Source organism: Ictidomys tridecemlineatus, chromosome 2 (genome assembly GCF_052094955.1).
Source record: "Ictidomys tridecemlineatus isolate mIctTri1 chromosome 2, mIctTri1.hap1, whole genome shotgun sequence".
NCBI lineage: Eukaryota > Metazoa > Chordata > Mammalia > Rodentia > Sciuridae > Ictidomys > Ictidomys tridecemlineatus.
Genome location: NC_135478.1, coordinates 198,314,189 through 198,338,722, shown reverse-complemented (window position 1 = coordinate 198,338,722; position 24,534 = coordinate 198,314,189). Strand labels below are relative to the sequence as shown.

Sequence of the window (24,534 nt, the reverse complement as noted above, 5' to 3'; positions counted from 1 at the left end):
ATCTGCTTCTTCCCTAGCCTTTCTTTTCTTAGAAAACAATAATTCCCCAATTTTTAGTTGCTTGGCCAAAGACTTTTGAGTCACAGCTATATTTCTAGTACCTAAATCTGCCTGGTACATCATATATGTTAAAAGAATGAATGAATGAATGACAGAATCAATTTTTTGTTGTCGTTGTTTTTAGTACTGGGGATTGAATTCAGAGAAACAACCACTGAGCTACATCCCTAGCCCTTTTAATTTGAAACAGAATCTCACTAAGTTGTTTAGGGCCTCACTAAGTTTCTGAGGGTGGCTTTGAACTTACAGTTTTCCTGCCTCAGCTTCCTGAGCTGCTGGGATTACAAGTGTCCACCACCATGTCCAGGCTAAGGCAGTTCTTTAGTTAACTCATAGACTGATATTTTTAAAGGCTGTTCATTTGTTACTGAACATTCCAAATAAGTATCCATATTTGAGACCATTTAAATTTCTTTCCCTTTGTACTAGGTTGGAAATTATATTCAGATTTAGATGAATTATATAATTTCTGATTATAAAATTAACAAAATTATTCTAGGAAATATGGATTATGCAAAAAAGAAAATTAACAAATAACCCAACCACTCAGAGACTGGTGATATTCTTCTTCCAGACACATTTAATTTCAGTGATATTTTATTTTCAAGTTTCCTCATCCCCATGACAAGGAATGGAACAAACAAACCAAGAAACTCAAAGCTGTCTGTGGTTTCATGCTTCTAGCAAAATGCTATCCTCACAGTTCAGTAACAGCCGCAAGCACTTCCATGGAATTTTTGGGCACTACTATTTTCCTTTTCCAAGAAAGCATGCTATAATTCAGATTTTTTAAGTTACCCGAACTTCACCTGAAGGATTGACATTCTACAGTGACCTCAGATTTCCCAGAAAATGAAACATTTGGAATTTGGGAAACTGATTCATATTATGACCAAAGCCTTGGTCTACTGGCCGGCCTGGGCTTCTAGTTCTAGTTCTACAGTTTTCTGGCTGTGAAGCTTTGGCAAGTCATTTTCTCTGAGCTACGGGTTCTTCCGTGGGAGATGGAGACATGATTCTCCTCATGTGTTACTATGGGGAGAGACTCTGTGGTGCAAGGGCAACACAGTGCAAATAATGATTATGATTAAAGTGGGATAGGTCTTAGGGCTGTGATGACATCAATGGGACAGACATGCCACCTAGCAAGCCCAGGGGAGAAAGGATGATCAGTCCTAGCAAGATCTCCATTCTTGCCTGAGAGCACTTTCTCCTGGAAATGCTGCCTCCCCACCAAAATAGGGACTTCTGAATGAGAGAAACTGTGTTCCCCTTGTTCACTGGTGTATCCCAATGGCTTTTCATACTGATTACTCTATGGAAAGATTTTTGCTAAATGTCAATGAGAAATTATGCTGTGGTAAACTTATTAGAGTGTTGTGAGTGCTTTTACACACATATTAATAAATATACAGCATATATTGTTTGCACTAAGAAAAGATTGATACCATAAAGATATGGTGTCTAGCTTGAAAGCCAGGAAACATGTGTCCTGGTCCAGTCTATTGGTCACCAAGTGTGACATTGCCAAGTCAGCAAAATCATCTGCTGGGGATGGAAAGATACAGTCTCCTCCGGCTCTAAAATTTTATGAACTTTGACCCCTGCAATGATACAAGGGGTGTCTGGTGAAACTAGTTTTTGAGAAGTATTGAGCAAATCATTAGCTTAATATACAGTTTCCTTAAAAGAAAAAATGAGTTTCAGTTCTCTGTACTGTGGGATAATATTTGGAATTTTTAAATCATTAACAGTCAGTTGTTTACGGTTTAGAATGTAACAATACTCTTTGATGTTCCCTAATTATCATGCACGTTTTAAAATGAGTTCTGAACCACTTCTCTGCCTAATTAAGCCTCATTGAAAATTTGCTGAATTTTAAAGAAACATTTGATTTGAAAAATAAGTCAGACATTCAGTAACCTTCAGTATTTCACAAAGGACCCATAGAACATTTTAAAACACAGTAAGGAAATGTGAATGAGCGATGTCTTGGACTAAATGGGAGGAAATTTGGAAAGCATCATTTTTCAAACTACTCTTTTTTTTTCTCACAAATTTCTGTTGATAATATTTATTCTATTTTTAATAGCCATTTACTCTCCAGTTTCAAAGTCTATAAAATACCTGTAAGCCCTAAAAGTTAATTACATGGCTTAGGAAATCATGAATAAATCATTTTTGTGGTAATGTTAACTGCTTGAACTTACAGGAAAAAGGTGAAATAAAAATAGAGATGTGTTTTCATACAAGGATAGAGGTCATTCAATATTTATCTCTTCCTACTAATCAGTTAAATGATTTTAGGGCTGTTCATTTGAGGATAAACACTCTGGATGATGTCTTAAAAATATTAAATCTGATTCTTACACATGGTTAGTATGTAAATTGGTGGGAACACACATTTTCCTTTTTGGAATTTTTTTCTACAGATACAATTACATATGTGTGCAAAAATGGATGCTTATTTGGGGCTGGGGATGTGGCTTAAGTGGTAGTGCGCTTGCCTGGCATGCGTGCAGCCTGGATTCGATAAAGATGTTGTGTCCGCCGAAAACTAAAAAAATAAATAAATATTAAAAAACTCTTTCTCTCTTTAAAAAAATGGATGTTTATTTAAATATTGTTTACACTAAGAAAAAACTTAAAATAACTTCTATACATGTAAATGGGGGAAGAAGAAAGGTTAAATTAAGATACAGTTATACAAAAAGATTTAATATAGATGCTAAAAAGATGTACTATGGGAAACAGTCTTTAAAAAATCTTGCCAAATGAAATAAGGATGCAGTATACCATGTTCAAATGGCATATGCCTATATGTATGCGTTTTCTCTGTAAAAATACATAGAAAATTGATAGTAATAGTTGTCTCATATATATGTGTGTGTTTCTGTGTGTGTGTGTATATATACACACACACACAGAAACACACACACACACACACACACACACACACACACATATGTATTTTTTAAATCCTTTTGTAGAAGAGGTGCCAGGGAATGAACTCAGGGGCACTTGACCACTAAGCCACATCCCCAGCCCTATTTTGTATTTTATTTAGTGACAGAGTCTTACTGAGTTGCTTAGTGCCTCACTTTTGCTGAGGCTGGCTTTGAACTCCCCTTGTCTCAACCTCCCCAGCCACTGGGATTACAGGCATGCACCACTGCGACTAGCTTAATTTGTATATTTCTAGTAGACTTTAGTTTTAAGAGAGGTTTTAGGTTTGTGGCAAAAATTGAGAAGCAGGTACAAAGATTCCTCAAATACCCTCTGCCTACCACATAAGCATGGCCTCCTCTATTTTGACTGTGTCTTGAGACTTTCTGTGAGGCTGAATTAAAAGGTGATGGTTTTCTTAATCTGGCAGAAGAACACAGAATTGAGTCAGTGACATGGATATTGCTGGAAGCTTTCAGCCAAATGTATTGTGATCATTAGGAGCAGAAAGCAAAGCAGAAAGGTCTGAAAAACTTGCAGTTTGGACAGAAAACTGTGAGTAAAACAAGGGCTAAGGAAGTTGCAGTTGTTAAAGACATACAGCCACTAAAGAAACCCTCAAGACTTTGAATAGAGACAACTGGAAAGATGGCTTCAGAGTATCTCAGAAAATGACAAGACCACACCCATCTCAGGCTCAAGGGAGTAAAAATTTCCTTGAGCAAAGAGCAGTGGGGTACCATGCTTGCACAGGGCAGCCTAGAAAGTTGTTTCACTCAGGCTGCTGCAACCATAGTCCCTGGAGGGATGGTTACTGCTAAAGATGGCAGCAGATCTTGGCATCAACCATGTGCTGCTGGTTCTGCAGGATTGCAGAATGCTGGAGTTAGGGCATCATGGAGGCTTCATTGAGATATCAAAGGCAGGCCTGGGAGGCCAGGAAAAGTGCAGCAGGGCCAAAATCCGTACAGGCAGCCCCTAAGAGGGCAATGCATGAAAGTACAAGGAGGAAACAGAAGCTGCAATAGACCTCCAAGATTAAGAAAGGCGAATAACACAGGTCTACCCAGGAAAGCTGCAGTAATCGGGCAGAGACAAGCCAACAGAGAGGCCATGCGGCTGCAGCCAGTAAGGCCATAGGAGCAGAGCTGCACAAGCCCTTTGGAGGAAACATCAGGATGCCATATGCCCCAGCTGCTGGATGTGGAGCTATATATAGGACTTGTTTGCCCAGCTGGATTTTGGTCTTGCTTTGGTTCCATTCTTTCTTTCTATGCCTCTACTTCTTCCTTTTGGAATGGAAATGTTTGCTCTGTATCTTTATATAGTGGATATATGTAATCTGCTTTTGATTTTTGTAGAGGCTCACGCTGAGAGTTTGCCTTGTTTCAAGGAGACTTTGGACTTAGACTTTTGTGTAGTCTTGGAACTGTTCAGACTATGGGGGCTCCTGGAAATGGACTAAATATATTTTGCAATGTGGGATGGACAAGAGCTCTTGGGGACCAGGGGTGGAATGTTATGATTTAGATATCAAGTGTCCCTCAAAATCTCATGTGTGAGACTATGCATGAGAGTTTAGAGGTGAAATGATTGGGTTACGAGAACCTTAACCTAGTCAGTGCATTAGTCCTCTGATAGGGATTAAATCGGTGGTAACTGTAGGTAGGTAGGTTGTGGCTGGTGAAGATCCCTGGGGGTGTGCCTTTGGGATTTATATTTCATCCTGGTGTGGAGTATTTTCTTTCTGTGCTTCCTGATCATGACCAGACCTACCTTCCTCCACACAATCTTCTGCCATGATGTTCTTCTTTACCTTGAGCCCTGAGGAATGGTGTCAGCAAACTATGGACAAAGACGTCTAAAACCATAAGGCCCCAAAAAACTTTTCTTCCTTAAAAAAAAAAAAAAAGTTGGACTGGGGCTGTGGCTCTGTGATAGAGCACTTCTGGTGCACTTGGGGCACTGGATTCAATCCCCCGCACCTCATAAAAAAACTAAATAAACAAAATAAGGGTATTGTGTCCATCTACAAATAAAAATATTTTTTTAAAAAGTGAATGGTGGAGAAACTTGAGCCCCTTATGGCATCATTGATCTACTGAATCAATGTGTCTTGGATCCTGCTCTTCTTCTTACTTTGATAGTAGCATGGACTAGGTCATTCCTAGCCTTCTGAATTACACACCATCCCCAAATCTCAGTAGATTACTCTGAATCTTGCTCATTCTACATTTCCATCAAGGGTCATCAGGAGCCTGATCTGAACGTCATCTTTACCAAGGGATGCAGGCTGATGAAGCCTCTTTCATTTGGTATGTTCCCTTCTGGGTGCTGTAGCAAGCACATGGGAACACGTGCATAATCATTTAAAGACTTCTTCCTGAAATGCATGCTACCTTTGCTCATATTTCATCGTTCAAAGCAATTAGTATAGTCATTTCTAACTTAAAGGGATTTCAGTGGAACATTTCTACTGTGTACCTGGGAGCAGAGAAACAGTCAGGGACAGGCATGAACTGAAAATGAGTAAGGGTATAAAGAATTTTAAAAATAGTTAATGGGGTGGATCTGACATATATATGCACTTACATATATACATATATATGTTTGTACATATATATGTATCTCAAAAACTTTACTGTGAAAATAGAACACTCATCTTTTTAGTTGCTTCTGAATATTCACCAGAAATCATTTATATGTCAAGTCAGTTAATACAAAAACTCAATAAAACTAGAAATAATCAACATGATTTGATGTAATGACATAAAATCATAAATTATGAAGTAATTCATGACAAAAATTTCATCTGTCTAGAATTTTAAAAGTTCTCTTTATAAACAACTTCCAGGTCAGTAAACAAATTAAATCACAGAATTTCTACATAAGAACAATAACTAAAATACCAGACATAAGGAATAGAGCAAAAGCAGCCTACAGGAGAAAATTCAGTAGCTTTAGATAATATTATTAGGAGAATCCAAAGATTGAAAAACTAATAATGTTTTAGCATTTACCTGAAAAAGAAAAAAATGAAGTAAAGCAGATGGAAGAACTTAATAACAAAATAATTAGTGATTTACTATACAGGAAATACAGTTCTAATATTGAACTTTAAATATTTTTTAAAACAAACAACAATAAATAGATAAGATACAGATAAGTTAATTAAAAAAGGATAGCCAGGTGTGATGATATATGCTTGTAATTCCAAAGACTCAGGTGGCTGAGGTAAGAGGATTGCAAGTGTGAGGCTAGCCTCAGAAACTTACCAAGCCCTAAACAACTTAGCAAGACCCTGTCTAAAAAGAAAAAACAGAAAGTGTTGGGGATGTGGCTCAGTTGTTATATGGCTCAGAGGTTACCTGTCCCTGGGTTCAATCCCTAGTACAAATAAAATAAAATAAAATAAATGGGAGTAGGGAAGTAAAGACATAAATAGAAAAACAAATCATAAGAATACTCACTTTACTCAGCTCGTAAAAATATATTTGAAAATCAGGAAGAGAAGAATAACTGACTTTTATGGGAAAAATACACCCAAATTGACATCAGAAGACTTAGACAAATCTAAACAAAATGATCTCCTAGAAGAAATAAAAATAATAAAGAAAAGTCTAGGTCTATTTGTTTTCATGGAGTTATATTAAACCTTTAAAGGGAAGACAATACTACTTCTATTTAGACAGCTTCTAAGATTAAAAAAAATGTGCTATTCCAGGTTATTTTTATGATGTGAATATGACATTGATTCTAAAATCTGACAAATTGTAAATTAAGGGTGATAGAGGTTATAGACCAATTTGATTTGTAAATATTTATGCCAAACTACTGAATAATCTCTAGAAATGAATTTTAAAGTTAAAACATCATTAACTTTAGGAATTTATTTCATGAATCAACCACAGTTCTATATTAAAAAATTTTAAATTGGAGGAACTGATTATAAAAATCACATCATCATCTCCTTAAAGGCTGAACAGGCATCTGCCAAAATTCAGCAATAGTTTTTGACAAAAACAATGAAATAGAAATATATAAATACTTCCTTAATAGGATGTAAATGTATATTTCAGTCTAGAAGTGGCACTATACCTATTAGGAAGCACTTGAAGTATTTCATGGAAATCAGGAAGAGCTGACTTGGAAAAGTCAGGTCTCTAGTCTTTATTCTACTGTATCATTGTAAATGGAGGTAATGGTGTGATCAGATCAGAAGGTTGAAAATTTGGAAAGGAAAAGTTAAGAGATCCATTCATCAACAGAAGGACTGAGAACTCTTGGAATACCTGTACAAGGGAACACTAGAAAGCATAAGAATGGATGGTTTACTGGTACACATATTTATATGGCATTATCTCAAACGCTTGACAGTAAAACAGCAAAAAAAAAAAATAATAATAATAACATGCGGAAGAACACTTGAGGTATGATTCTATTTATACAACTCTCCAAACACTAAAACTATAGTGTTAAGCAGTAAAACCATATAGTTCACCAGGCACAGTGAAGCACCTGTAATCCCAGTGGCTCGGTATCTCTGACACAGGAGGATTGCAAGTTTGAAGCCAGCCTCAGCAAAAGCGAGGTGCTAAGCAACTCAGTGAGACCCTGTCTGTAAATAAAACACAAAATAGGACTGGGGATGTGGCTTGTTGGTTGAGTGTCCCTGAGTTTAATCTCTGATACCCCAAAATGAACAAACAAAAAACCCACATAGTTCTACAAAGGAATAATTGGCACAAAATTTGAGTTGGTGGGATAAAGGGAGTGATTTCAATAGGACACACAATGAGCCTCCAGGGTACTGATCCCTAAGCCAGATGGTGAATACAAACACCTTCATTTTATTACTACTCTTTAAGCTGTAGGCTCATGATAGATTCTGTACATTTTCACAACCTAATGCAAACTAGTTTTTATTTTTCCTTTTTGTGGTGCTGAGGATATAACTTGGGGCCTTGTGTATGTGAGGTAAGTGTCCTACACTCAGCTACATCCCCAGCCCCAATTTTTGATATTTCACTTATAATTAAAACTAAAATTGAATATGGGTGTGTCTTGATGTTTTAGTATTTTGACATTTAAGATGTCAACATAATGAGGAAATCAACATACATGTATATATGTGTGTATATATATATACACCCTGGATTCAGAAGAGACTTAAGCTGGCACCAACACAAAGAATTTAACCACACAAATAATTGTCATGGCCATCTCAGAATTTCAAGAGCTGAGTCATCAGCTGAGGAAGAAGGGATTTAAAAGTAACAGCAGCTGGACAGGAGAATTGAAGATAAAATAATTGAAGATAAAATTATTGAGGATAAAAATATTTTTGCTAAGTGATAAAATAAATCAGTGACTCTATTAAGAATTATAGATTTAGCTGGGCACAGTGGTGCACATCTATAATCCAGCAATTTGGGAGGCTGAGACCGGAGGATAACAAGTTCAAGGCCAGCTTCAGCAATTTAGGGAGGCCCTAAGCAACTTAGAGAGACCTTGCCACAAAATGAAAAATATAAAAGGCTATGGAATATGGCTTAGTGGTTAAGTGCGCCTCTGTTCAATCCCTGGTACCAAAAAAAAAAAAAAATAGATTTACAGTTAGTTTATTTATTTTATGTTTCTGAGGATTGAATCCAGAAGCTCAGGCATGCTAGGAAAGTGGTCTATCATTGAAATACATGTCCAGCCCCTCTCCTTTTTAAACAAATTTTATTTTGAAATAAGGTTTTACAAGTTGCCCAGACTGGCCTTGAATTTACAATCAACCTCCCAAGTAGCTGGGATTACAGGAGTGTGCCACTACCACTACCGCTGGCATAGATTCCCCAATTCTTTTGCAGCATTTGCTACTGCCTGCCTCTCTATATATACAGATAGACAGTTGTGTATGCAGGATTCAGATGGGTATACATGGATATATTCATTTGAAAGCAACTTAGACATCATGAAACATTATCTATAAGTACTTCATCATGAATTTCCTAAGAATGAAGATAATTTGGTATAAAACTATCCAAGTAACTTATTGTAGAGTCAGTAATATCTAATATAGAATTCATATTCAGATTTTTCCATTTGTTCCCAAAATGTCCTTTGTTGCAGTTATTTTTGATCTGGGATTGAATCAAGGATTGTGTATTATGTCATGTTGTCTCCTGGAGTTTTTTTAATTTAGAAAATCTCTTCTTGTTTGTCTTTCATGGTATTGACATTTTTAAAGGGTCAGAGCCAATTTGCTTTAGAGAAAGTTCTTCAAGTTGAATATTTGTGTTTTTCCTTGTGATTATGAACAGATGAAAGGTTTGAATGAGAATATTATATAAACTATATCATCTACTTCCCATAGCATCAGTTGAGAGTCACATCATGACAATCTGTCCCATTATTGAGGATGCTATTCTTGATCACCAGGCTAAAGTGATAGCTACCAGAGTTTTCTATTGTAAAAGAAGGAAATTTCATTTTATGAACTTGATTTTATTTATATTAACAACATATAACAAAAAAATTTTAAGTGACTATAATTATCAGAAAATAGGTTCAAAATCTAGTCCATAACTTTCCAAACAGAACTAATCTACATAGAATACAGCCTGCTCTGTTCTTTCCAAGTCATCATCGCAAGATGCACTGAGGAGAACTTTTCTTGGGAAACAAAAAGGCTCAGTTAAATTTCTGTTCTTCTTTTGTTTTTACTAAACATATGCCTAATAATGTGAGCATCTACTGTTTATTAAAAATTTGCAAGAAGATTAAATTATTTCAGGTTCTCAAAGTGGAAAAGGAGAAAAAAAATTTTTATTATCCAGTCCCAGAATATATGTACAAGTGTGTATATATGTGTGTGTATACACACACATAGCATACACACACACACACACACACACACACACACATTCAGTTAGTAGATTTTTAGCCTTTGGAGGAAATAGCTTCTCTTCTTGAATTCTCAATATTCAAAACCAAAATTCTTTCCTTCACTTTGTATATGTTTCCAGTAATTTTTGTTATGGCTAGAAAGGAAGGCTAGCTTTGTGTATATTGTTATAGTTGGTACTGTGAAATGACTCCCTTATTCTACATGGAGCTTTGGAAAACGTCCCTGTTCTTGCATGACTTTGATGTTTGAGGATCATTCTTTGCCTACTTTATTAATCACATCATTTCAGATGTAAGTTTATTTTGATTTTCAATTCTCCCCCCTTTTTCGTTGGCTATTTTTTGTTACTCATCTTTCTCTTTGCAGTCCTTCCTTGAGTGCTGTCTTGTGTCTTGGGGAGCCAGTGCCCATGTGTGCACGTGATACAAAAGGAAAACAATCATTTTCCAATTGAATTGCATGCCGAGAATCTTTTAAGTGAATTAAATATTCATATATTTGACAATCTTAGTTTACAAGTGTTTTGTTAATATTGGGTGTCTTAACAAGATGTAAGGCTGATTCCTAAGTATCCTCAATAATACAAGCGAATTATTAACATTCAAGATTGACATAAGCAGAGACTATAATGACCTTGCCCCATGCTTCTATGCCATGGAAATGCCTTGGCACTGAAGAGGGCCTTCAAAAACACTCCATTTTCTCTATAGGGACCTTTTCCCCCCAGCTCTTCTGAGGTCTCTTTTCTTTATTCTCTACCATACTGTAGTCTATACCATTCCACCCTATGGTCTTTTGAGTATTTTGCAAGTTTGTAGGCAGGCACTTGGAATTATAAGCCAAACTGCTCTTAACTGAAGGATAGAGGAACAGTCTTTTGAAAAAGAGTGTTTTATTTGGCTCAGGATACTATTTTTCATGCCCCATCACAATTTTCTTCATGGCAATGGAGAAAGGAAATGTAGCAGGAAATAATTGGTGTCAAAACTAACTGTGGGACAGTCCTGGGAGCCCTGAAAAGCAGTTTTCTGGGATTTAGCACCAAGACTCAAGTGTCTTGGGGTGGGGAGCGCTGTGAGTCTGGGGCCTTGCTCATCTGGGGCCTATCAACAGGTAAAGGCAATGTGCTTAGCCCAGCTCCTGATGGCCCCCAGATGGTCTGTTTCCCAGAACGCTCTCCCTCAGATCCCACAGAGTGGCTTGCCTCCCCACCTCCTGGGCCCTTGCTGTGGTCTTGAGCTACATATAACTCCGGGAGTGTTTGCTCAGCTGCTGTGGGTCTCCTTGCTCAAGAAATCTAGTTTAATGGAGAAACCACGTGGAGGTTTTAACCAATCAAACATCTTGGTTTTCCAAGGCAGTAAACAGACTTGTATTCTATGTATGTGAAGAGTGTGACTCTTTTACTTTCTCTGTTGGTAAATATGCTCACTTATAACCCTTGTTTTAAACTTTCTATTTATCCTCAGTGACAAATGCTGATCATTCTTCAAGTCACATTTTTAAAAAGAACCATGAACCTTTAGAATTATTTTATTCTTAGCAGTCTCTCAAAATGTTTTTAAAAGCTGTCTTTCACAATGCAGTACGAAAATAAGAAGTCGCCACTGTCTCCTGGCTTATGCCAACACATTGCTGTCTTTTATGTTTCCTTTTTGGTCAAAGTCACTACTTGTGTAAAAAAAAAAGCCTTTATTTTTGTTCAGAACAAAAATCCGGTGTCAACAGAAATGAAACACAAAAGAACACATTTCTTTGTTTGTGTTTTGAAGTTTAGTTTCCTCTTTAGAAAGGATAGTCTGACACTGGCATATCAATATGATTGCAAATAAGACATTAAAAACAGAGACCTTTATTATCAGCCCTTGGCATTTTTATTAAACAGAAGAATCATGTATGTAAGGAACAAGCCTTCAGATTCATTCACATCCTCAACAGAGCTTCAAGATGAGAATTGTATTATATTTTATAAACAGTTTGCTCATGACACACGACGGTGTGAAAATAGTCACCATGCTATAATTCAAAGGGAGAAAAGACAAATTCATAGGGTAAAAGGTAAGATGATTTATGGGTCATGTTTTAAGCTACAGGATGATAATATCACCAGCTTGTGGTCTATTTTTAAGTTCATAAACATCATTTAGGTTGTTATGAGGGAGAAGTTATGAAGATAACTGACCTGCCGAGGGCCTGGTCTACTGAAAGATCACCATACAAGAGAGTTACCCTTTGGCAGTACTGGGGGTTTCCAGGCAAGTACATAATCAAGAAGTCAATTTATTTGTTCATTAAGTCACTAAGCTCTGTGGAGTGGCACTTTTTGATGCTGAGTTTAGCTTTACCCTATCTAACATGTGTATGTGTGTCAACCCTATGCAGGACATGAAGTGACTGAATGACTGCATTACAAGTCCATTTTGCAACAGACACATTTAGTGTCACTACGTGTGTAGTAAGTATAGTGGTGTCCAGGTTTTTCCATACTGGAAGAACAAATAAGAAATAATTTCTCCACACACAAAAAAGGGAAGTTAGACTTTCCTTTCTCATAGACAGGATGATGATTCCGATGATGCTGAAAACATACTGACATATCAAAACCTGCAACAGAACTATGTGACCAGAAATAAGTGACTTGAAGAATCATTCTAGATGTTATAAGACCCTGAGAGTGGAGGAAATAAAAACAAAGCATTATCAGAATGCACTGTACAGTATCGAGTATACTTGATAGTTGAGTAAGATTTATATAGTCTTCTTTGTAGAACATGAGTTTGGTTATTCTTCAAAAAACACTTTGTTCTTTTCATAAAGCCTAGATTATTATTTCTTCTTTTTCTTCATCATCATCATCATCTCACATATGTTACAGCTTTTGGCTCCTAAATTACTTTAAGAATCTGATGCCAATTGTGAATGAGAAAAACAGCAGCATCTTTTATAGATTTCCCTTTCAATCTAATTTATTTGATATGAAGCATCTTACAGAAAGCCCCAGAACGATTGCTCTTTTAGATGCAGAAAGAACTAGAATACCAGAGGCATTCCCCTTTTCTTTTTCTTTTCTTTTCTTTTTTCTTTTTTTTTTTTCAATTTTTAGATGAAGAGCTCAAGGGACAATTGTCCAAGTCTCCCTGCACCAGAAGGGAGCAGGGTCGTGGTGGTGGGGAAGCCTCGGCACATGTTACTGGGGTTGGAATTATGCACAAATGAAATAGATACCACTAATGTGATATAATATGAAGTGACCTGGAAAGGGATGACATTCCACTGCCATTTGGCCAGGATCACTGAAGTAGCTACTGTGCATGCAACACCCAGGGAAGATGCCACATCACACATCAAGTGGCTGGAAAGATGCCCACATTCATAGAGCTGTTCCCATTAGCTCAGAGAGGCAGAGAGGAAAGAGGTTTCCATGGGGGACAGGCATGCTAGGAAGTGCTCAGTGTCTCGAGTACAGCAAGGATAAAAGAATCTTTAAAACGAATCATGTAAAATGTACTATACAAGATGGGGTGAGGGTGATAGGCCCCTGGAAGTTGGGCTCCTCCCAAACAGAATAGCATTAATAAAAGGCGGATGAATGGCAGCAAATAGGAACATGTCAATTGTGTACTTTGCTGAGAGATGGGCTTTTATATAACCCACATCTATTCAAATTGATATAAATGTGTTTCTGACTTTTTTGGAGATACAGCATGAAGGATGGTGTGAGTTTGTGGTTTATGGCACTAGTGAATCCAATTTATTCACTTACATAGGACTTAAGAGTTTATGAATGTTCTCACATATGATATCTCATATAATCCTTTCAGTTATCTTTGAAGTAGGCATTTTAATTATAATTATTCATATTGCATTAATTCATTTATTAAAAGAACTAGTTTTTTTTTTTTTTGAAAACTTATCAAGTACCGGGCTGGAAAAATGAACACTATGAACAAAAGAAATAAAAATCTGTGTCTTTGGGGACTATAGAAAGGTATGGAAACTCTTCTGTTCATAACTTTGGGAGTATTCTTCTATTTAGAACTTAAAAAATATCAGGTTATTTGAAAAAAGAGGTTGGTAGACACTATTTCCTTTTAGAGGACCATCTCAATGCAAGTTAGGAACATATTTAAGTATGTATCTGGAAAGCTTCTTATTTAGAGGAAGTGGATGTGGGAAAGGCCATCAAAACCAAAGTCTTGAATTCAATTCTGTCCAAATTTAGATTATTGCCCTTGAAACAGATTTGTTGCAACATGGCTTAATTCACATGCCCATGCTAATAATCTCTGGTAGCTCCCTATTTTTGTTTTGGTATCATTATCAAACTTACAGTGCCATTCAGGAGCTAGAGTTACACCATTGTATCATTTGTAAAGCCAGACTGAAGGTTTTCAGACACATAAGCTCTAGGAATGTGAAAAGCTAACCCCAGTATTCTGGAACTATACAAAACCCACAACTGAGCTCAGATTTGCAAAATCCAGCAAGCAGAGCAGGCGATCCACATGGGGAGCTGGCCAAACACATTTCCCAGATCTGCAAAGTAAGCAGGGATCATCCACCAGCCGAGAGAGTCTTCAGTTAAATGGAAACAAGGAACAGGCCAGCAGAAGCTTCTCAGTATAGCAAGAGCTCAAACAAAAGAACTGCATTTTTAACTATACAGCTTAAGTTCCAGCATGATCTATTTCCTGAAGAAAATGTGGTTCCTGGTGTAGTCCACTCAAATAGTAGAGTTTGGCAACAGCAGGCAGTTTTCACCAAGACTTGATCCCTCCTGTTTGCTGAAATTGGATTTAACTCCAGTACCTGAGAGGAGTGAGAGGGCCTGCATGATAGGTAGGGACCCATAAATGACTTAAGGCCATACCCAAATGATTTATCAAAGATTTTGGAATAGTCTTCCATCTTACCTTCTCCTTCGCTCTCTTCATGGGTTCCAGAGTTCTTGGTAGCCAGGTGTATGGCCATACACCTGTAAGTCTAGCTACACAGGAAGCTAAGGCAAGAGGATCCCAAGTTTGAGGCCAGCCTGGGCAATTTAGTGAGAATGTCTCAAAACAAAAATGAAAAGTGTTTTGGGTGTAGCTCAGTGGTAGGGTGCCTATATAACATGTACAAGTGCCTGGGTTCAATCCCTGGTAGAGGAAAATAAAAGTTCTTGGAGTATACATGAGATGTATACCACAGGCCTCTTTGCAGTCTGGTGAAGCATATGGAACCCTTTTTTGAAGAATTCTTATAGCCAGGCACAGTAGCACACATCTGTAATCCCAGAGGCTCGAAAGGCTGAGGCAGGAGAATCTCACAAGTTCAAGACTAGCCTCAGCAATATAGTGAGGCCCTCAGCAACTTAGCAAGACCCTGTCTCAAAAAAAAGATGAAAAGTGCTAGAGATGTGGTTCTGTGGTAAAACACCCATGGGTTCAATCCCCAATACAAAAAAAAAAAAAAAAAAGAATCTTTTAAAATTCATTAAATAAAACAGCATTAGACCTAAGCATAGTAGTCAACACCTGTAATCCCACATTCTCAGGGAGCTGAGGCAGGAAGATAACAAGATCAAGGCTGATCTCAATAATTTAGTGAGAACTTGTCCCAAGGTGAAAAAAATTAAAAAGGCTAGGGATGTAGCTCAGTGACAGAGTCCTCCTGGTTTCAATTTCCAATGCCAATGAATGAACGAATGAAATAAAACAAGCAATAGAAAGGTAACCAAATATGATGGAATACAGTTATTAAAATATTGAATTGAAAGCAAATCTATGCTGGGTGCCGTGACGCACACCTGTAATCCCAGGAGCTGGGGAGGCTGAGGCAGGAGGGTTGTGAGTTCAAAGTCAGCCTCAGCAAAAGCAAAGTGATGGGGCTGGGGTTGTGGCTCAGTGGTAGAGTGCTCGTCTAGCACACGCAAGACACGGGGTTTAATCCTCAGCACCACATAAAAATAAAGGTATTGTGTCCAATTACAATGAAAAAAAATTTAAAAAGAAAGCGAGGCGTTAAGCAACTCAGTGAGACCCTGTCTCTAAATAAAATACAAAATAGAGCTGGGGATGTGGCTCAGTGGTCGAGTGTTCCTGAGATCAATCCCTGGTATCCACCCCCGAAAAAAAGCAAATCTAAATCTACGATATGGTATTATGTGTGTGTCTTTATTAGTACATTAAACAGGATGATTTAAGATTAATCTACAAACTGCAGCATTTGAAAGTAGCAATGAGCATAGAAATTATTTTGTGATGCTGCAGCTCAGTAATGTGATATAAAAATATCTGTGATTTCTATGGGTGCCATTTATAGGTTCTCCAGTCTGTTGCTGCTACTCATACATAGGAAGATGCTGGTTAGGCTTTGTGGTGTATGCCTGTAATTTCAGTTATTGGGGAAGCTGAGGTAGGAGAATGGCGAGTTTGAGGCCAGCCTCAGCAATTTAATGAGATACTGTCTCAAAATAGAAAAATAGGAAGGACTGTGGATGCAGCTTGACGGTAGAGCATCCCTGGTTCCACCCCCAGTACGAAAAAGGAAATAAAAAGAAAAAGAAATGCTAAATTTGCATTAGAGGTTAACAAAAATATTATGTTAGTTAGCTATTTAGTTTTTCATTACTGTGACAAAATACTGGAGATTCACAACTTACAAGGAGGAAATGTTGACTTTGGTTCACAGTTTAAGAGTACCGTTGTTTGGCCCTACTGTCTTTAGGCCTGTGTCATTACAGTGCATAATAGTGGGACTGTGTGGCAGAGGAGCTGTTCACTTCATGGTAGTTAGGAGGCAGAGAGAGCAAGAGGAAGGAACCAGAGTCCTAATATCCCAAGCACACACTACTAATGACTTCACTTCTCCCACTAGACCCCACCTCCTAGAGGTTCCGTCATCTCCAAATAGCACCAGGGGCCAGGCACCAAGCCTTCCCCACATGGACCTTTACCGGACTTTCAGGTTTTTTTTTTTAAATTTTTAATATTTATTTTTCAGTTTTCGGTGGACACAACATCTTTGTTGGTATGTGGTGCTGAGGATCGAACCCGGGCTGCACGCATGCCAGGCGAGCGCGCTACCGCTTGAGCCACATCCCCAGCCCTCAGGTTTCAAACTATAGTAAGAATATCATTAAGTTTCTACTTCTGACTATGAGGATTATAAAAAGATATATGAATTATATTGCACAGGTATAAAAATGGGAAAATAATTCCCCCCACGCTGATTCATAGATCCACAGCTTTATCTTGAGCTAAGGACTGCAGATGAATTGACCAACTCCTTTCTTCACCTTACAAAGAGGTTACAAACTGGTATACAATGGGCCAAATCTGACCCACAAATTTGTTTAATAGGAATTGCCCTTTTGATCCATCACATTTTGATGCTTTTTGTATGAATATATTGATTTGCAGCTTCTCTCAAAAAACTTAGAACATAGGACAACACTGGGTGTTCTAGTTTGGATGTGAAGTGTCCCCCAAAAGCTCACACGTGAGACAATGCAAGAAGGTTCAGAGGAGAAATGATTGGGCTGTGAGAGTCCAATCAGTGAATTAAACCCAGTAGGGATTAACTGAGTGCTAACTGAACTGCAGGGGTGGCTGGAGGAGGTGGGACTTGGGGCTGGCTTGGGGCTGCCAAATATTTGTATTTGGCAAGTGTGGTCTCTCTTTCTGCTTCCTGATTACCATGTGAACTGGTTCCCTCTGCCATACTCTTCCGCCATGATGTCCTGTCTCCCCTGGGACCCCGAGGAATGGCGCCTGAAACTGTGAGTCCTTAAATAAACTTTTCTTCCTCTAAGTTATTCTGGTCAGATCTTTTAGTCACAACAGTAAAAAAAAGCTGACGAAAACCCTGGACTAAAAACTACAAAAATTGGCTGGAAATGAAATAGTAGCTGCTCTGTGTACACTGCATGTGGGCCCTTGTGCTAATGGACACAGTTGGCTCACCTTCTTCACAGGTATCACCTATGGGGCCATTGCAGGCACTGAGCCTATGACTCCCTGCATAGAAGTCTACAGTTGTGGAAACCATCTCATTTATTTCTGTGTCCGAGTATCCAGTTTAGTGTTAGGAAGTGGGTAGGTGTTCCAATGCTATTTTACAATAACTGCATTCAGAATTTTTAGTTATAGGTGCTGAGGGTGTGGCTCAGTAGCAGTGTGTGCTTAGCATACAGGAGGCCCTGTGTTCACTTCCCAGCTACAACAACAAAGAAGCTAGCAATAATAATTTATATATTGTAAATTTATTGAGAATAAGAGAAATAAGGTACTGAAATTTTGTATCTTGTTACAGCAGCAATTGAAACAAATACTAGTGTGCAGGCCATCATAGGAAACATATTGAATTTATCTATTCAGGTCATTTTTCATCACAAGACTAACAACTCCCTGTGGCCAAGTACTATGTCCTTTTTAGTTCTAAACTCAGCATTATGTAAATACCATGTTAAAAAGGCATAGCCCTTTTAAACTGCTTTTTCTCTGGTCCTCTATTTTCTGTTTCTCTCTTCCACACTTAAAAACATGTGTGATTTTGTTGGGTCCACCCAGATAATCCAAGATAATCTTGCATCTTGCAAGGTCAGCTGAACTGCAATCTTAGTTCCCTGAACATTTTGGTGTCTTGGTAAATGAGCCTTTTAAAATGCAGTTCCCAGCATGAAACATGGTTTCCAGATGTTGTCTGTGCAGTGCAGAGGTGAACAAGCTATTATCTCCCTTGATTGGTACATGAGCTCTGTAGTTGTATTACTTTTGTAAGGGGAGAAAGCAACCTATTAATCATATTTATTTTACTTGTGTTCTTGTTTTTTGGACATTTTAAAATATGTTAAATTGGGCTTTCTCAAATTTATGCTTGTATCATTGATTATCTGAGTCCAAGAGCACAAAATACACTTATCCCTTTTCAATATTATTGTATTCATATTTTTACTTTCTTCTGGTGTAATGAACTAATTTACAATTGTGATTCCATCATGGAAGCATCAACAATTTCCTCTTGATTAGATTCAACATTTATTGAGCAATTACTAAACACCTAGCATTGCACTAGACGAACTGGGTCATCTGCAAAATTAATATCACGTATCACTACAAGTGATTATAAATTTGATGAAGAGGACAGGGTTAAAATTAGAGCCCTTCCTACAAAATGTGGGCAATTCATTATCAACACCTTCTGGGTGTTGTCAGGCTTGAATTATTCTAAACCACACAACCTTATCCAGTCCCCATTTCTTTACTGTGTTTCTTGTTGTGAAATGGTTGCCAAATACCTTTTTGAAACCCAGATGCACCATATTGTTATTATGTTATATATGGTGTCATATGTTTTAACAAGGAAATGAGTTTAGATTTGGTACCTGTGTGGCACCTAGTCCTGAGTGACATATATTAGGTCAGATGCAGGATTTTGCCCACCCCTTCCACTCCTTCCTTTGATAGACTTTTGGACACATGAGTCTAAAAATATTAGGAAATGATATCAAATTGGACCGGAAAGGGATTCCCTTTTAAACATAGGTTCCTTTTGAGAGGAGAGAGAGTTTGGGGGCTGATGAAACTCGTAACAAATAAAACAGTTGATAGAAAGGGATAGGGAAGTGGGATTTCTGCAAAAGCTAAGTGAAGAAGTAGCATTTTCACAGTTTGAGTTTGTGATTTTCCACACAATCCCAGAGCACAGTGGAGGTTGGCACAGTGTGGAGACCTAGGATGGAGACCTCTTAGCAAGAAGCCAGGCAGGGAAGTGAGGGCAGCTTTGAGGAATGTGCTGAGCTTTGCAAGAGGTGGCTTTCCAGTTCTCAGGCAAGTTAAATTAAAATCTCCTCAACGTATGTGATATTCTTATTCCTGAAAACTTCTGGTTTAAAGAATTGGCTTGAGCAATGTTCTGACAAACGGGGTGGTGAGAGATCTTAATGACATAAGCAGGCAGTTCAAACACAGGTTCTTTCTCTGGCTCTCTGTGACGTACCTCAGTCACTCACACTGTGAGATGGGTCCCACCGTGCACTGCCTGCTGACTCCGGGGAACGTGGACTGGTCTCTCTGCCTTCAGAACCCTATCATTCAACTCGGTTCAGTGCTTTTTCTAAAGTGTCTGCTCCTTATTTAAAATGCTTGGATGACTCCATTGTTTTCAGAATGGAAACATGGTATATAAGACTTCGAACCATTGTGGTCACTCCCCTCCTTCAGTCTCCCTCTATTTGAGTCCCTCCGAGTTACTGGTGTTTTGATCCCATCCCATGCCCTCTTTCCACCTCCATCTGCAGCTTTCACCATTTGGGAGGCCTTCTCTATATTTCTATCTTGCATTGAAATTTCAAAGTCAGCCAGGCAAGGTGGCATATACCTGTAATCCCAGAGGCTTGGGAGGCTGAGGCAGGAGGATCTCAAGTTCAAAGTCAGCCCCTCAGCAACTTAGCAAGGCCCTAAAGCGACTCAGAGAGACCCTGTCTCAAAATGAAATATAAGAAAGGCATGGGGATGTGGCTCATTGGTTAAGCGCCCATGGGTTCAATTCCCGGTACAAAAAAAGAAAAAAAAAAATTCAAAGTCATCCTTTGTTTCTCCCAAATGCCTTCCCCAGCCTCTCTCTTTATAGGGATCAGAATCACATATAATAATATTTTAGCGATAATAATTCTTTTAAAAGATAAAGAAAGTCCTTATTTGAATGCCTGAAAACTTTTACAGGATTCACAAATTCTCTATCTTAGCAATTTTATGTTCGGTACATAAAATTTAGAGCAGGCCATTGTTGTTGGCCTTACCTCTTGCAAGAGGGCCCCCCAAAACCAGATTAAACTAAAAATGGTGTCACTCATACTCAAGTTCCGTATCACCAAACTAAAATGAAATTGTTATCTGACTTTTCCAGAAATCAGAAGAAAGAGGTAACTGTGCATTTCCCAACACAGGTCAGTTTTAATTGGCATGGTAATTAACTTGCTTCAGCTTTAAAAACATAACCTGAAGTAAACCAATGTTGTTTTCAACTGTTCTTACTCCTTGTCCCTTCCTTAAAAGGGGAAAAAAAGACCTTAAAATGACTAATCTGCTTTTTGTTCCTTGTTTCTGCTTTCTGTAGCCTTTTTCTGACTATGAAACAAGTCCTTTTGGCTCCACCCATCAGAACACTTACTCTGTTTTATGGAGCATAAGTTCTTCATTCTAGAATCTCCAATGAAGGCAATTGAGATCTTTAAACAAAGTTTATATTAATTTTGTCCTTTGACATGCTAATGAGAAGTTCTGGTAACACCCACATCTGTTGGCTAGGTCAGATTGCCTGAATCAGAAAGGGCCAGTACCTGTAGGAACAGATGTCTCCATCCCCTCTTGCTGGTTCTTTCTCCCAAAGTGTTACAAACAAAGCAGAGTTTGGCAGGGTGGGCATGGCGGCCCACTCCTGGAATCCCAGGAACTCAGGAGACCAAGACAGGAAGATCGTAAGTTCCAGGCCAGCCTCAGCAACTAATGGAGACCCTAAGCAACTTAGTGAGACCCTGTTTCAAAATTTAAAAAAATAATAATAATAAAAAGGGCTGGGTATGTAGCTCAGTGGTAGAGTGACCCTGGTTCAATCCTCAGGACCAAAACCGACAAAGAAACCTGGGTTTGGTCTTTTTATCTTCTCCAGCTCTCGCCTCACCACTCAAACCCTTGCTTGAATGTACATTTTCCACAAAGTCTTCCATGTTCCTTTCATCCAGAACTAACTCTGTAATTATAAGGTCCTTGCTTAGCATCTGGATGGCCATCTTAAGAGATAGCTGCCATTTTAAGGAAAAAGTTTCACTTTCCCGCCCAAGGGCCTTTCTGAAAAAAGCTCACCACTCTCTCCTACCGACCCAACCCTTAACAGCCCACATCAGGACCCATCTGGCTCTGATTCCTGAGCCTCCCCATAAAAGTCTCAGAACCTAAGCCTGTTTTGCCTCTCTCCTATAGAGAGAGGGCCTTTATTTGTCAGCTCTGTCGAATGAATAAACTCTCCTGTGTATCTCTGCCTGGTCTCCGTCTTTCATTTCTCGCTTACCCGTCTTTTGTTCCTCGCTTTCCCTTCAGTAATTGTCAGTGTTTACCTTGGCATATTTATATTTTTCTTAAGGAAAACTCTGGGCAAGTTTTTGCTTCCTCCAAACCATTCATTGAAAGAAAGGATCCTGGGCTGGGGTTGTGGCTCAGTGGAAGAGCACTCGCTTAACATGTGCCAGGCCTTAGGTTCCATCCTCAGCACCACATAAAAAAATAAATAAATAAAATAAAGGTGTTGTCTCCAACTACCATTAAAAAATAAATATTAAAATCAAAAACAAGAAAGAAAGGGTCCTTATGGCAAGGGTTCCTCCTTACACTTTGCATTGACTTAAAGCATTTGATCCAGGTTAAATTGGAATTTTATTTTTATTCAGGAAACTTTTGCTAAAAAAAATCTATAAAATAGCTTATTTTGGACATCAGAGCCTCCACTGGCTATTGATTTGAGTTGAGACCTGTAAGTATTTTGCATATAGATCAACTTCTTTTTTTGTGGGAAGGGGAGTGGAGAGAAATAGAAAGAGAAGGAACCATCTCTTTTTTTTTCTTTCACAATTCACTTCTCCTTGTCTCTATTTTCGTTATAGCCAAACCCAATTAATTAACAGACCCTAGTTCCACCCTGTTCTCTATGCAGCTTTCTCTCTTAGAATATTCTTTCCCCCTCATTTCTGTCAAATTCCTACCAAGATTCACAGAGTTTTAAATGCCCTTTGAAGCTATCCTGGTTGACTGATCTGAGTGTGGTCCCCTTCTTTGACCTACCTCCAGTGTCATTTGTCTATTCTGTTCTAGGATCTATCCTCTTTTCTGTTATTTACTTTCATTCTTTCTGTATGCCTTTCCTTTTAACTAAATAGGAGTTTCCTCTAAAACATAGTGTCATCTTTGGAGCTATGTCTCCAAAAACTAAAGCCTGGAGCAAAGTAGGTGATCAATAAATATTTGTTGAATGAATAATAACAGAAAAAGGTCACTCAATAAGTTACTTCAATAAGTTACTAAATAGTTATATCAATAGGCATCTGTTACATTGAACTGATCATAACATTTTTTCATCATTGAAAGACATAGTGTATTTTTGACACTTCATGAGATCCACTTAAGAGTTGCAAATTGTGATCATTGTCTTGAGATCTTTCTCCTCTTGAGAATTTCTGCTAAGAGTTAGTTCCCTGTAAAAGAATAAGTGACAATGACTTGAAGAGCAATAGGCAGAGCACCACACTGGGGAGACAGTTTACCTCTCTACCATCTTCTCCTGGAAGAAAGAAGAGTGAGGAAAATGATGGTATAGATGAGAGGAATAATTAGAAATGTTGTAGGCAACATGGGTGACCTAGATCTCTGTAGAGACAGAGAACCTTATGTTTAACCCATATGAACAAAACTCTTCTCAGAACCTATTCACTCGATTTAACTGCAAACTAAGTTAAAGATGAATCTTGGGGTACTTTGCATCTTCTTTTTGTTCTCTCACTTTACTGGGTTACCATATTGGAAACACACACCGTATATATTAAAGGATCAAGCTCTTTCCCAATGTAGCTCTTTATTAGTGTCACACAAGCGTGTTCACTTGAGATTCTTCATCAACTCGTATACTTTGGGTTTGTACACTTGTCTGTAAGCATATTACATGTCAATAATGAATTTTTTAAAAGAAAATCTCAGTAGCAGGCTTAATAGCAGAAAAGATAAAACTGAAGAGCTACCTGGTGATATGGAAAATGGAACCAACCATCCCTACAGAATAGAAGACAGAGAAATGAAGAGATGAAAAACATACTAGAAAAGTAGAGAGACTTGGATGAAATACTTGAAAGTTACAAAATCTTTTTAATCTGATGGAATAAAATACACATAATTAAGACAATGCTCAAATAAATGACAAAATAAATAATACCTGAAGACAGAAATGAGATCTCACACTAAAAGGCATGTGCCAATGAGATGAAGCAATCTCACAAATTTACATGAAATTATGTCATTTTGGCTTATTCAAGAAAAAGTAAAAAAAAAAATAAAAGCTAGAAGAAACCAAACAGATAACTTCAGTTTTCTTCCTTCTAATACTGGGTAAGAGGGCAATCAAGTAAAATCTTCAGTGTTGAAGGAAAACAAGTTTCAATTGGGAGTGAAGGTTCAGCCACAGTTGAAGTGTCAAGGGATCATGGTGTGGCATACCCCATAGCTGCTCAGTGGACTTCCATGTGGGCAGAGCCCTGTTTGACTGAGGTGTGCATTCTTCCCCCAGGTGATTCAGAGATGACAAACTCAGGCAAAACAAACTTTGCCATACATTCCAGGATCTGCCCTCTGCTCCCTTAGGTGACCTAGTAATAGCCTGGCTCACCAGGGACACCAGAGCTAGACAGCAAACGCCCCCGGGTGGCTGCTCACCAAGTTGCACCTATTCTCTCACCAGGAAGGCCATTCCCAACTAAAAACTGCTGCAGGCCTGGTGAAGTGGTCTTGTGCTGTCCAGGTTTCCTGGGAAATGCTAAAGTAGCACAAACACAAGCTCCTAGTCCCAGGTAACCACTAAGGCTGCATCCTGTGTAGCCTGGTTCAAGC

At 38.3% G+C, this 24,534-nt stretch overlaps 1 long non-coding RNA gene across 1 annotated transcript in view; it reads right to left on the bottom strand.

Moving 5' to 3' along the window:
• Positions 1–16,059: 16,059 nt before the first annotated feature.
• Positions 16,060–24,534, bottom strand: part of LOC144375438 (uncharacterized) — a 71,987-nt gene continuing 63,512 nt past the window's right edge. The window contains exon 4 of the long non-coding RNA XR_013435297.1: positions 16,060–23,132. This is a non-coding gene — a long non-coding RNA (uncharacterized LOC144375438). The remainder of the gene's footprint in view (positions 23,133–24,534) is intronic.